The sequence below is a fragment of the Oryx dammah genome, unplaced genomic scaffold, assembly GCF_014754425.2.
Source record: "Oryx dammah isolate SB20612 unplaced genomic scaffold, SCBI_Odam_1.1 HiC_scaffold_18, whole genome shotgun sequence".
In the NCBI taxonomy this organism is placed as follows: Eukaryota; Metazoa; Chordata; class Mammalia; order Artiodactyla; family Bovidae; genus Oryx; species Oryx dammah.
Window position 1 is genome coordinate 65215930 of NW_024070202.1, and position 12574 is coordinate 65228503.

A 12574-nucleotide genomic window follows, 5' to 3' on the forward strand; every position below is an offset into this window, starting at 1 on the left:
AGTTATACAGAGGTGATTATATTTCTAAACTTTATAGAATTATTTCATACACTAGAACCCATAATATGACAAAATAAAATTTAGAAACTACATTTAATTTTAGTTATTTCACTTTTGAGTAAAAAAGCTCTCTCTTGCAATTGCATTTTGTATGTGTGAATTATAATAAAAGCATCAACTTTGACACTGCAAAATCTCACAAGGAAGAAACCCCCAAAGTCATGCCCAACCACATTCATGAAATAGACTCAGTAAATGATCAGGGTTTGAAGAAAAGAATAATGTATGACAAAACAGTAAGATTCCCCAAGTAATCTTGCTCCTTCATTGACCTAGCGGAAAGACAGTTTCTGTGTAGCAAAAAGATTTTGCTTTGTAGTGGGAACAGGAGGTGGTAAGCAGCTCTGACCTCAAATTGCTGCTTCTGTCCTATAAGGTGGAATTTTCACCTATCGACTACTTTTTCAAACCTAGTACTGTAAAAATCATCAAAACTTTAGATCAAGGTGCTGCTTTATACATACGTCCCCCAATTTCCTTTCTACAATGACATGTGTGACCTCAGCCACCAGCCTTGCACAGCCAGTGAGGATATGCTCCCTGCCAGCTCAATTGTACTTGGCCTTAGAGTAGGAAAAAGCTTGCCAAGGCAAGTGGGAACTCTTGCTAAAAGCAAGGGTCAGGGACTGGTTTGTAAAGAAAAATTCTTTTGTTCCCTCTGTTTTAGTGGATGCCTTCCCAGTTAGTAAACAAATCTGCTTCTGGAAATGTATTCTCTGATGCTTGAATGACCTTGCTTTGGCATCATCCGCTGGCTTGACCCCCCGGGCAGTCTCTTGGAAAAGGACACAGATCAGGCATGATGTGCTTATTTGCTTCAGTCGTGTCCAACACTTTGTGACCCCATGGACTGTAACCTGCCAGGCTCCTCTGTCCACAGGATTTCCCAGGCAAGAATACTGGAGTAGGTTGCCATTTTCTCCTCCAGCGGGTCTTCCCTACCCAAGGATGGAATCTCTGCATTCTGCATTGCAGGCAGATTCTTTACTGCTGAGCCACCCAGGAAACCCCACAGATTAAGTTACAGGCTCAAATAGTCCAGTGGACTGACAGGGTAGAAGTTATGGCATTGGTCTCTGCTGACTCCCCTAGGTAACCCTGTGTCCCCAGGACCACTTGGAACCTAGGTCTTGCCAATTCTGACTTACCCAAAGTGAATTCTCATTCTGAATTGTGCTGTCTTTTGTGCTTGAGAGATCCTTCTCTCTTTTCAGATCCCTTGTGTTCTGACCACTGTTGTTGTTTAGTTGCTAGGTCCTCTCACTCTTCTGTGACCCCATGGACTGTAGCCTGCCAGGCTCCTCTGTCCATGGTATTCTCCAGGCAAGAATACTGGGGTGGGTTGCCATTTCCTTCTCCAGGGGTTCTTCCCAACCCAGGGATTGAATCTGGGTCTCCTGCATTGCAGGCAGATTCTTTACCAACTGAGCTACATGGGAAGCCCCAGGAATACTGGAGTGGGCTATTATTTCCTTCTCCAGGTCGTCTTCCTGACCCAGTGATCAAACCTATGTCTCCTGCATTGGCAGGAAGATTCTTTACTGCTGAACCACAGGGAAGCTTATATTCTGATTACTATGTCATTAATCTGTATGTATATAACAGAGGAAATTCCTAATATTATCAAATTTAACAACAATAACAACAAAACAACATGCAAACAAGAGGATGCTATATAGGCATCAAGAAGTCTATTTTGCAAGAACAAAACAAAACAAAATTGAAGAGACAAAAAAAAAGTGCTGAAATGTTATCAGGGTTTCAAAAATTTTTTAATGGTTAAAATGAGAAAAAATTTGCTTTGTTACTAATACAGTTGTTTTATATCACATTTTCTTTCACTTGAGCAAATGTAACCATACAGGCTGTTTTCACTGTGAAGCCTTCGGCACACAGTGAAATGAGATAATCTGATCCTCAGAGCAGCAGTAATGATTACATTCTTGTTCTCTGAAGTTACTTAACTTGTGCACCTCTATGGAAATATTTTGCCTGTCAAACTGGTTGTTCATACTGGGGAATAAGGACTGTGCTTTCTTTTTTTTTTTTTAATCTCTCTATTCCTCAGAGATCCCAGCACAGCACTTTACCCAGAGTAAATAATCTTTTAAGTGTTACCTTTTGCTTGGTTATTTGGGAAAGGAACATGCACTTGGTGTCGCCAGCATTCTCAGTTCACGTTCTATGTGGTTAAAAGAGCAAGTGCTTCAGGTCAGATAACTCCAGATTTTAATCAGCTCTGCTACTTTTCTGACATTTCCTTGGGGAAATTTTCAAATTCCTCTGATAATCTATTTCCTCATCTTTGTAATGAGTGTGAAATAATAACTTTATAGGGTTGTTGGGAAAATTTAATGAAGAATGTATACAGAATAATCATTTTCCATATTGGTCAGTTTTTTTTTTTCTTTTTTCTTCTCTTTTCTATGTTGCCTCTTATTGGTTTGGCAAGAACTGTCAAGAAGATGAATCACCAATCAATGCAGTAGTTTTTCTCATAGGATATAAATTTGACACCCTTAGTTTGTAGATAAGGCATGTCATCTTGAGATTACTTAGTTTGGATAGTTGAGAAGAAGAGGTATTTGACGAGCATGAGGATAACATAATTATATGACCATGAGTATGAAGACTTCCCTGAGATTAGTTAGAGACTCATATCAGAGTTCAGAAATTCCTTTAACTATGAATTTAATTTCAAGGTTATAATTACAGGCTGTTGCTCTATCCTTGGCCACCACTTCTGAATAAGCCCTGTGGTCAAGAAGAAGACTTCATAATGAGAGAACAGCCGCAAGTTACTCTGGGTCCACAAGGGATCTCATGATCTCTGTCTCTCTATGGATACTTGTTACCACAGCCTCTATTCAAGCATTCATAGGATCTCAAGCTTGCCTTGCTCTCCTCCATTCTCCATATGTAATGCCTTCCCTAGTAGCAGGATTTAAGAGAAGTCTACATAGAGCCATGGGCTCCAGGAAGACTTGCTCCCTCTCCAGCTGTAATGCCATTCATAAGAAGTTTGAAAAGGAAGCCCCCAGAGCCCCTTATGTTCTCAAAAAGGTAATCGTCATTCCTCTGTCCTTTGAAGAGCATGCTATCAGACAATACAAGAGAACATCTAGGACATTTGCCCTTATTTACTGAGATTTTAAGATGGTGTTTCAGTCATCTTCCTGGAAGATTTCATTTCAATCTAGATGACTCATCAACATCTGAACACTCAGTTCAATAATCGGCTCACTTTTTATGTCCAGAGAAAACCATAATTCAAAAAGATACATGCACACCAATGTTCACTGCAGCACTATGTACAATAGCCAAGACATGGAAGCAACCTAAATGTTTATCAACAGATGAATGGATAAATAAGATGTGTATACATACAATGGAATACTACTCAGCCATAAAAAAGAAATCATGTCATTTGCAGCAACCTGGATGGACCTAGAGATTATCATACTAGGTGAAGGAAGGCAGACAAAGACAAATAACATGGTATAATATGGTATGATGACGCTTATATGTAAAATCTAAAAAAAGATACAAGTGAATTGCTATACAAAACAGAAACAGACCCATAGATATATAAAACAAACTATTACTTTGCCGACTAAGGTCCGTCTAGTCAAGGCTATGGTTTTTCCAGTAGTCATGTATGGATGTGAGAGTTGGACTGTGAAGAAGGCTGAGCGCTGAAGAATTGATGGTTTTGAACTGTGGTGTTGTAGAAGACTCTTGGGAGTCCCTTGGACTGCAAGGAGATCCAACCAGTCCATTCTGAAGGAGATCAGCCCTGGGATTTCTTTGGAAGGAATGATGCTAAAGCTGAAACTCCAGTACTTTGGCCACCTCATGCGAAGAGTTGACTCATTGGAAAAGACTCTGATGCTGGGAGGGATTGGGGGCAGGAGGAGAAGGGGATGACAGAGGATGAGATGGCTGGATGGCATCACTGACTGGATGGACGCGAGTCTGAGTGAACTGCGGGAGTTGGTGATGGACAGGGAGGCCTGGTGTGCTGTTATTCATGGGGTCGCAAAGAGTCGGACACGACTGAGCGACTGAACTGAACTGAACTGAACTGATGGTTACCAAAGAGGAAAGAAGGGGAGGGATAAATTAGGAGTTTGGGATTAAATATATACTCTACTATATATAAAATACATAACCAACAAAAACCTACTGTATAGCATAGGGAACTATACTCACTGTCTTGTAATAATTTATAATGGAAAGAAATCTGAAAATAATAGATGTATATGCATGTGTAACTGAATTACTTTTCTGTACAGCTGAAACTAACACAACATTATAAACTATACTTCAATTTAAAAAAATATGCCCACTTTCAACAATGCTTTCCTCTACTTGATTCTCATACTTCATCACTGTAAAAAAACATCAAAATTCCAATTTCAAGCATCCCTGCTCACCTTTATTCAACTCACATCTTTGCCTGGGCACAATTATTGGATCATTCTCTTCAGTTTACAACATGCTATAATGTTCCCATCTTAAAATAACTCTCCATTGACCCTTTCTCTCTTTACTCTAGTTTGCTGTTCAATCAACTTTGTTGTTTAGTTGCTAAGAGGTGTCCGACTCTTTTGTGACCCCATGGGCTGCAGACTGCCAGGCTCCTCTGTGCATGGGATTTCCCAGGCAAGCATACTAGAGTGGGTTGCCACTTTTTACTTAATGAGATCTTCCTGACTCAGGGATCAAAACTGAGTCTTCTGCATTGGCAGGCATATTCTTTACCACTGAGCTGTGAGGGAAAACTGGTGGTGATTCCCAGATGCAGATTTCAGGTCCATAGGTTCAGGATAAGATTCTTGAGACTCAGAATGGGGTATCCCAGTTACTTGACATCGCCACTCAAATTGCCACTCAAACTTATAGGCATCTTTAACTTATTATGTACCATACTGAATTCTTTTTTCTTTCTTTGACTCCTACATGACCCTCCCACATATCTGCCTCTATTACAGTGTTCATCTCAGTAAATAGTACCACTATTCAAGTAGTTGCTCAGGCCAAGAACTTGTGAGTCTTCCTTGATTTCTCTGTTCCTTTCACATCTCACATCAAGCCACTAAAATTAAGAAAGGCAGACAGACAGGCAAAGGAGTCCGTATATCTCAGAGCTTCGCTGCTATCAACCTAATGTGAAACAAAACTTGTAGTTTTGCTTGGAGCACAGGTAATGATCCCCATCCACACCTCCCATTCTCTTTATAATGCACTCAAATCAGCTTAATAATGGTCAACTATCGGTTCTTATCCTTTTGGAATTTTCAGCAGCACTTGTTACAGTTGACCCCTTCCTCTTAACGGAAGCAATCTTTTCATTTGTTTTTTAGAACCACAATTTCCCAAATTACCTATCTCACTCAAAGCTTTTTTCAAACTCTTTTGCTGGTTTTCTCCTTTCCAGACTCTAAATTTTGAGTGGGCTTTACCTCAATCCTCAGCTTCCTCTTATCCTCTCCATCTATATGCTCTCCCTATAAGAGTGTGGCCTAAATAGCTACTTGTTAATTCCATAGTGTAAATACTGTTAAAGTTTTTACATTGTTTTATAAGTCTGCTTCCACATCAGTTTAACCACCTTGAGTTTTTCTTCAGGACAGAGATCTTATCTCTCATATCAAAATTATGTGAAAAAGATACTCAGTGTATGTTTGTTGAATGAATGACTGAATGACTGCCAACAAGGCGCTGACAATATCAAAGAAAATCTGGTTATGAAATCATTAAGAATGGTTAGGCAGTTAAACAACTTATCAGAAATAGGCATACATAATCAGATAATAGTGCATTATGGATCTGAATTTTAAAAGTGATAAAGTTTTATATGTATATTCATGCACATACATATGTGCACACGCATGCATGATCAGTCATGTCGGACTCTTTTGTGACCCTATGGACTGTAGCCCACCAGGCTCCTCTGTCCATGGGTTGTCCAGGCAAGAATACTGGAGTGAATTGCCATTTCCTACTTCAAAATATACATATACACACACACATACATATAACATCACCATTTTGAAGCAGAATTTTCTGTCATCACTTGATGCCCCTTTCTGCCATTTTGACCAAAATTATCTGAGTAGATACCTTTTTTAATGTTCTCTTATGAGCCTTCCAACAGCTAACAAGCAGATGAAAGCTATTAATTCGTCACCAGGAAAATAAAAATTATAATTAATCAACAGATAGTTAATTTGTGTATGATATTGGACATGTAGTTTCAAGTTTTCTTGGAATGTAACTTCTTCTTGCATAATATGAGAGAATTGGATGAGATGAGATCATTTCCTAAGTTGATTACTCAGTTTCTAGCCTCTGCATAGACTGATATTTGACCAGTGGAGCTCACATTTTTAAAATATTTTAAAGCTATATTCATCAAAACTATAAAAGTGAGAAGAATAAAACATTGTTCCTATTACTCATAAGTTTGGAAGACCACTCAAAAACTCAAACAACAAACCCAAGCCAGGAATGCCCTTCTGCTCTTCCTCCCTATCCAAGTATTAAAGTCCCACAAACACTTGTAAAGATTTCAAATGATTCAGTGAAGTAGAGGCAGAGCCTGGGGAATAGAGTGTTCTGTCAACACTCTGTTGGGAGGAACAAGCAGTCTGTGGATGACTTGTTCTGTGGGTGGTTTCCTCCCACCATGAAATATGTGAAGGGTGTTCACTCCTGCCATTTAGGAGCAAGCTGGATTTAAAGACAAGGCAGTTGTGCCCAAGTTGGAACCCAAAGTCAGTTCTCTTGGACTTGGAGTTTTCCTCTTTTGTTGGGGAAAATAATAAAAAGATTATTATTTCAAGAATCATATACACAGCTTCCCAGAAACCTGAAATGACTTTGAGGCTGGTAAAGTTGGATCAAATCATTCACCTACAGCTAGCTCTGTCTGTGCCAATCCCTTTTCAGCTTCAAAGAGGTCTTCATTTCTCAGTGATTCCCTCTTTTTTCATCACTTCTATTCTTGTCTTCTCAACATTTGCTTTGCCTCATCCTAGGGAGGGAGAATGAAAGGATGTAGGGCACCTATGCTCTACCTCGAGGCTTCCATTACAACACCATTGCCATCTAGGTTCCTTCATGTGCGTTATATTCTGGTTGCACAGAATTACTTGCTGTTCTCAAATGTGCCCTTGTCTCTGGTCCCACTGGGTGCACATCCTTCTACAGTTCTGCCTCTTCTCTTTAATGGATACCATCTCATTGAGTTCAAACAGAACTTATTGTGCAGAACTTTTTCTCATATCACTCTCCACTCCCAACCCAGCCTGCTTCTGAAACTCACACCAACCTGTGTAACTCCTTACTGTAGCATTCTTCATACTTCTTTTAAGCAGTTTATTTACATTGCTGCCTTTCCCACTCAGATAAATGGACTTCTGGGAAAAAAAGACCATGACTTACTCATTTTTGTATCCATGATATTTAGTCTAGAGTATGGATAATAGGTAATGAGCAATAACCACTTACTGAATGAATTAATACTTCTGACCCTGGACTCTGTCTTTGCTCAAAATCATGGGAATTGTGACTTACTCATCTTTGTAGTCTCCATCATTTCAGGCAAGGTGCTATACATTAGCAGTTGCTCATAAAGGCACATGATATAATGAACTGTAAGTTAAATTCAATAATGACATCTACTAATTCAATTTAATATTTTACTATCTACTGTGTACAAAGAAATTTTGAGGAGCTTATACTATAAGAAATATAGTATTTATTAACTAAATATCATGAAGCAGAAAATGCACTTTAAAAGAAGTACAATACAGCTGTTCACAAAAATTAAAAGAGGAAAATGTTCATTTAGGGGCATAAGAAAAGGCTTTTTTGAAGCGAAAATATTAATTCTGGCTCTTGAAGATGGGATAATGGGTAGGCAAGCATTGGAGACAAGTGGTTTAAAATACATGTAAATAATAATAACATAAATTTTACCAAAGGGCAATTACCTTGTGCCTTTGCAACAATTAAACAGATGTTCTTCAATGTTAACTTATTGAAATCTTGTGTTGTCTTATCCTATGCTGTGATGATTAAGTTTATGTGTTGTCTTCACTGGGACACAAGATGCCCAAATATTCGGCTAATTATTATTTCTAGGTGTGTCTGTGAGGGTGTTTCCAAAAGAGACTATTAGCATTGGACTCAGTAGATTGAGAAACACAGATTGTTCTCCCCACTGTGGATGAGTATCAGTCAATCTGTGGAGGGCCTGAATAGAAAAGGCAAAGAAAAAATTCTTTCTCTCTGCCTGATTGATTGAGTTGGGACATGAGTCTACTCCTGCTCTGGAGCTGGGATTGACACCATTGGCACTCTTGCATCACAAGCTTCTGACTCTGGTTGGAACCTCACCACCAGTATTTCTGGATCTCCAACTGGCAGACAACAGATCATGGCACTTCTTAGGTGCCATTATTGTGTGAGCCATTTCCTTATAACAAATGTCTTGGTAGATAGATGGATAGATGCAGATATAGATATTTCTGTCTCTACATGTATCTATGTATGTGTATCTGTCTGTCTGTCTATCTCTCTGTCTCTCTTCTATTTCATTTCTCTGGAGATCTCTGACCAATGCGGATGTTTATTTCTCTGAAGAGAAGTTTTAGTTGGGCTCTGTCACACTTTCCTTCCATCTACCTTTTTTTATATGTATACAGTTTTATCTATTTCTGGCTGTGATGTGTCTTCAGTGCTGCGTGGGCTTTCTCTAGTTGTGGTGAGTGGAGGCTACTCTCTAGTGGCTGTGCACAGACTTATGGTGGTGGGTTTTCTTGTGGAGTATGGGCTCTTGGGCATGTGGGCTTCAGCAGTTGCGGAGCATGAGCTCTGTAGTTGCAGGCTATTAACACAGGCTCAATAGTTGTGGCACATGGGCTTAGTTGCTCCACAGTTTGTGGGATCTTCCTGGACCAGGGATTAAACCCATGTCTCCTGCATTGGCGGGCGGATACTTAACCATGAGCCATCAGGGAAGCCCTGCCTTTCTTAATACCTTTGCAAAATGACAAGTCCCACAGTTTGCTTTAAGATCCTCAGGTGCATACATCTCAAATTTAAAAATACATCGTTATACAATAAAAGTTGCATCCCTATTGCATATTTCATATTTCATTAGAAAAGTATCATGATGGTAAAGATCTTAATTACATAAATGAGCTGGTAGTGAAGACATCAAGATTTAAGACAGCTCCTGTGTCTAAATTCCCTTTCCTTCCAGACTATTTACTGAGGCAAATTCTAGCAGTATTCTTTACTCTTCTGATATCATAGAGATCATCGTCATTCTTCCTTTCTCGCCGTGATCATAACCATAGAATCTCAGGGAATGTAGCAAAGGGAGTAGATCCTATTCATTATAAACAGACTTAAGAAATGATCATGATATTACAACTTTGTACCCATTGACTATGTTTGGAAGACAAAATCTTCCTGGATAAATTGTGCAGAAATAAGCTATGTATCAATTGTTAAAAAGATTCTGCATTAATGCAGGAAGCCTTTGTATTATTTTCTACAATTGTATGTCAATATACAATTGTTTCTAAATTAAATATTAATTAAAAAGCAATGAACAAAAGAAAAATACAGTCCTAAACAAGTCATCAAAATAAATGTCAATAGCATTAAGGATTTAATGTGAAAACTGAAATAATAAGAGTCCTAGAATAAACTATTGGTGAACATTTTCCTGATCTTAAGGTGGTAAAAGTCTAGAGAGAAATGAAACCAAAGGCAATGAAGGGAAATCATGATGGATTTGACCAGATAAAATCTAAAGTTTACTCTATCAAACATAGTAGACATGTCAAAATGTTTACAAAATGTAAAAATACTTGCAGTATATGTGACATTAAAAGTTTTCATAACATTAACGTATGGCATGCAATTAGATATCAAAAGATATATACATGGAAGTAGAAGCAGTATAATAATCAGGCAGTCCAGAAACAGAAACTCTATGAATGACTAAAAATATAAAGGTAATAAATCTTACTAATATTCAAGAAACATGAAAACTAAAAGGAGAATGCGTTACCATATTAGATTCTCAGATAGAATTCATTATAGTGAGAATACCTGCCTCATTATGATTGTTTTTGACTATTCCTTCTTCCTATTAAGGTTTGAATCCCAATAGTAAATCATTTCCTAATATAGTATATATAGCAAGAAAATGATAATTAGGTGATCTTTCAATGAAATTTTAGAGCAAAAGGTTTGTAGTAAGAAAAATGAATACTCTTTTCTTGTCCTTATAAGTCTTCAGTTTTCATCCCTAAATCAAATAGTCTGGCTTAGCAACTAAATATACAAGGTGTTTTGTCACATTTAAATTTCAGATTAAAAATAAATAATGTTTAGCCTAAGAATGGATCCTGCATTATTTAGGACATATTCATACCAAAACAAATTGCTATTTATTTAAAATTCAAGCGTAACAGGGTGTCTGGCAAGCCTATCCCTGAATCAACTTTCTCTACTCTTGCAAAAGAAGTTTTCACTTCTATAGCAGTTTCCACCCATACCAAAAAAGGGTTACATGGCCCAAGCACATTAGGCTCAGTTTTCATATTCACTGAATTCACTGATTAGATAAAAGCCAAAGAGTTTTGGCTTTATCCTAATGTATTAAATTTCCTTCACCATAGTAAGGAAAAAAAGAATCAGTAAAAATGACAAAAGATCCAAGATGCAGACAACAGATACAAAAGGAAGGAAATATAATTTCTGTATCTCATCTTATGAACATTGCTTGAAACAATATTCATGATACAGGAGAATAAGGTAACCATTTTGAGCCTAGAGCATTCCCATCCCCTGTGTTTTGGACCTTTGTGTGTTAATGGCAGCCACCCAGGAAGTCACTGGGATGCAGAAATCATCCAGGCCAGAAACCATGCCAATTAGATTGCTTACCTTATTGCTAATAGTCTTTCTTCCCAGGAATTACCCAGTCACACAGCTGCAGGTAAAAAAAAAAAAAGGTTTCAGAACATGCCACAGCTGCCCTTTAATTCCTACTGAGAGAAAATGAGAACAGAGAACTAATATCCCCTCCCCCACAGGCTGGAAACAAATAAATTATGAAATTTACTATACCAGAAGAAAAGAGTCTCAGCAGAGAAGTGGCCTTTGGAGTTAACTTGCTGTAGTCATTCTCAAAAAGTGTTTGGAGAGGTTTTGGATGCTTTCCTGGCTCCTGGAGCATCACAGCTTCTAACACTAAATAGTCTTTGTGACCACAGGACTGTGAGCTAGGTTTCTATTTGTGCCTATTTAAAAATAGTCATAGAAAGCCAGGACAGTCAGCTTGCCAAGATCCATGATCAAGGTGGGGATAAAGATACATAGTGATTCTCTTTACTCTCCCCTCTAAGGAAAGAAAGCAGCAAGAAAGTACTAGTGAGTAAAAGAAGAAATTATTAGTAAGATGTCCTGGACTCAAAAGAGTGTGTGGGGAATAGATACAATGGTTCCTGCTGTGTTTTTATTTCTATGAATCCTCTTGCTGTCCCTTTAATGCCCTCTGACCAGCTGGCAGTGACATCAAGTCTGAATATAGGACTGGAAAGCACTTCACTGAGGAAGTAAAGCAAACTTGTCTTCATTTGGTTACCATGGTTATGGTACTGAGTGTTAACAACCTGATGATTTGCATTGCAAACCATCATTGGAAATGAGGACAGTGGAACTTGATATTCTGGGTGGAGAGGTTCAATTCTCAAGAACTTCTACTGGAAATTTTCAGAGCAAACAGAACATAAATATACACACATCCTCCCAAACCCATAAAGAAGAGGACCAAATTCTAAGGGCTAACAGTCCGTCTTATCCTCCATGGTATTTCAGTATCTATGAAGTACTTTAGTTGAAAGATCAGACAATTTCATTACTGAAAGGTAAATAAGCACATTACCAGACTCATTTTAAAAAATTAAATTTCACAGTCACATTCAGCATGCATTCTTGTGAAGGACATAATGCTAAAAGCATTCCCTAAAAATGATTCTATCCTTGAGTCATGCCTGCTAGCAAATATTCTTTATTTTGAAAAGCTGCATTAGTAGAGTTTTAAGTGATGGAAAAGACCATGTGCATTTCTAATTACATTTAATTTCAAACAAATAGGAGCCCCAATATGGTAAGGAAAGTGCTGAGGTTACCTTCAAGGGGAATAAGGTGACAGGGCCTCATCGAGTCTTCCCTCTCCCTCTATGATAGCTAGTGAGGTTCCTCCGCAGAGCTCCTAGTATCAATGAGTAGAATCTGAACACCCCTATAAACTGGTCTGAAACCTACCCTAGGAGAAACCCTTGTCTCTTCAGGTTCTCTCACCTCTCTACCATCAGCATCTGAGATATTTACTCTCAGAAGCTCAGGAGTCTCTAGAGACCTGAGATAATACCACAGCCTCCTTTTTCTCCTGTGGGCATCCACAACCCATTTAACCCTAAGA

At 38.3% G+C, this 12574-nt stretch overlaps 1 protein-coding gene across 1 annotated transcript in view; it reads right to left on the reverse strand.

The window, feature by feature from the left end:
• ITPRID1 (ITPR interacting domain containing 1) overlaps nucleotides 1–11220 on the reverse strand; it is a 105831-nt gene extending 94611 nt beyond the window's left edge. The window contains exon 1 of the mRNA XM_040259684.1: nucleotides 11035–11220. The gene's annotated coding sequence lies outside the window, so the exon portion shown is untranslated. The remainder of the gene's footprint in view (nucleotides 1–11034) is intronic.
• Between the last annotated feature and the right edge of the window lie 1354 nt (nucleotides 11221–12574).